We start from the raw sequence: 2,697 nt of genomic DNA, 5'->3' as shown, positions 1-2,697 counted from the left end.
GAACTGCATGGAATATTTAGCACAAGCCTCACTGACTGGTTCTCTGTCACCGTCCTTATCATCACTTTCAATAACTTCACCAGACTGGTAAGTAGCTATCTATCCAACCACCTAGCCTCTAGGTGGTTCACTTCCAATCACCATACAAAAAGGCAGAGTGAGAAAGCACTGCTGATCTTGGGACTTAGGCTCCATAACTGTGTAAGCCAATTTCTTATAATAAATGTATATGCACATGTATACACATATGTGCATATCCTATTGATTCTATTTCTCTATAAGACCCAGAGTAATACAGTAAGCGATCAACGAATAAAATGGGTGAATTAAAAATACTTTGTCTAGCTAAAATACGGCAGGGGAATTAGAATATGAAACTAAAGAGAGATCAGTACTCATAACAAGAGTTAAATATACTACACCTTAATTATATGCAACATGGTCTGTCAGACAGTGTAAATGGACCATCTCATTTAATCCTCATAACCCTGTGAGGTGAGTACTTTTATTATCTTCATTCTACAGAGAAAGTCACTGAAGCTCAAAGACATTAGATAACTTTCTAAAGTCACATTATAAATGCTTTGTCTCAATTTATTTCCCAAACAGAAGTATCTTTTTTCATTATTTCTGTTCTTTCAAATCAATCAATGAATCAATTAAGCAGCAAGAGTATACTGAGCTGGCTACTATGTGCCATAGGTGATTTCCTCTGAGAAAATGAGGCCCCTCATGGTGAGCCCAGGCATCTTCTTGGCTTCAAGGAACATTAGGTCAAAAACATTCCAAACACATGATGCCTTTGGACAATCCTTCCATTCCTCAGTTCTGTAACTAGTTATTTGCAATAGAAAAAAGTAATTATAAAAGCAACATAACTACTAATTACAAGCAACTGTAAATAAGAACAACTGAGTTCAATGAAGCATTTAATTCCATGTGTTCCAGTTCAGAAATGTGGAGTTCAGGTCCTTAGTAATGTGGGAATTATGTTTTACTCCAAAAACTAAAAATCTGTGCCTGGTAGACTTAATTAAAAAAATATATTTCCCTCCCTCCCACAGGCATCTAGATTAGCAGCTGACAAACTCTTCCTATAAAAAGACAGGTAGCAAATAGGTCAGGTTTTGTGGGTTATTTGGTCTCTGTCACAACCATCCAGGCCTGTTGCTGTGGCATGAAAACAGTCATAGATGATAAATAAATGAATGAATGTACTGTGACCCAATAAAACTGTGTTTTCAAAAACAGATGGTAGGCTAGATTTGGCCTGAGGGCTGCAGTTGCCCAATCCCTGATCCAGAATCTTAGATATCATATTCCCAGATTAGAAAACATAAGCACAGAAAGACCATCTACTCTGATGCAAATTACTTTTTGATGAAGTCTAACCTGGTGAATGCTAGTACTTATAAAGACGAACAGGTTGAGAGTGGTAGACAGTAGCAGTAGTTACAAGATTGTGTCTTTACCGAAATCAATCAGAAATAAACAACTGCAGAAGAACTAATGGCATTATAGAATCAGAGCAGTTACCACTTTAAGACAGGAATCCGCCATTTTGCTTATCATCATCCTTCTCCATCCTTAACCATTCTAGTTTCCCTCACATAAATTCCATTTTAGGGGCACCTGGGTGGCTCAGTTGGTTAAGTGTCCCACCATTGGTTTCAGTTCAGGCCATGATCTCACGGTTCATGGGTTTGAGCCCCACGTCAGGCTCTGCACTGACAGTCCAGAGCCTACTTGGGATTCTCTCTCTCCCTCTTTCTCTCTGCTCTTCCCCGGCTTGAACTCTCTCCCCCTCTCTCTCTCCCTGTCTCAAAAAACGAAAACATAAAAAATAAATTTTTAATTCCATTTTGCTACAGATATCTTACAAAGCAGATATGTTACTTCCACGACAATTATGGTGACTTGTACAATAAGGTATAGATACCATTATATAAAACTATTTGCTAATTACTTTTTAGGTTATTTCTAATCATCCACCCAATTCCTAACAGAAATAATTCATTCAATGAAAAAATTTCACAGCCAAAAATTTCAAGTTTATTGATCCAAATTGAGTTCCAAATCATAATAAATTGCTTTGGGGGATCTACAGTACAAATCTATGAGACTGTCTTCCCAGTACCAGTTTCTGAGAATCAACCTCCACCCACCTGCATCATTCCCATGGTGCTGCATAACCCCACCCCAAGCCACCATTGAATGGTTGTGCATTAGCTTGCCAGGGCTGCTGTGACAAAGTTTCACAAAATAGATGGCTTAAACAACAGAAACATATTGTCTCAATAGTTCTGGAGGCTACAAGTTTAAGATAAAGGTGTCAGTAGGGTTGGTGCTTCCTGAGGCTGTGAGGGAGAATCTGTTTCATGCCTCTCCCTTTTGGTGGTTTGCTGGCAATCTCTGTCATTCCTCGGTTTATAAATATATCACTCCATCTCTGCTTTCATGTTCATATGGTGCTCTCCCTATATGCTCATTTTTCTCTGTGTCCAAATTTCCCCTTTTTATAAAGACACTAGTCCTGTTGGATTAGAATCCATCCTGACGACCTCATCTTAACTAGATTATCTGCAAAGACCTTATTTCCAAATAAAGTCACATTCACAGGTGCTGGGGATAAGGACTTCAATATCTTTTATGGGGACACAATTCAACCCATAACAGATCCTAAGGTCTCCCAAGCTG

This window comes from Panthera tigris, chromosome B4 (assembly GCF_018350195.1).
Source record: "Panthera tigris isolate Pti1 chromosome B4, P.tigris_Pti1_mat1.1, whole genome shotgun sequence".
In the NCBI taxonomy this organism is placed as follows: domain Eukaryota; kingdom Metazoa; phylum Chordata; class Mammalia; order Carnivora; family Felidae; genus Panthera; species Panthera tigris.
Note: the sequence above shows the minus strand (reverse complement) of the source record.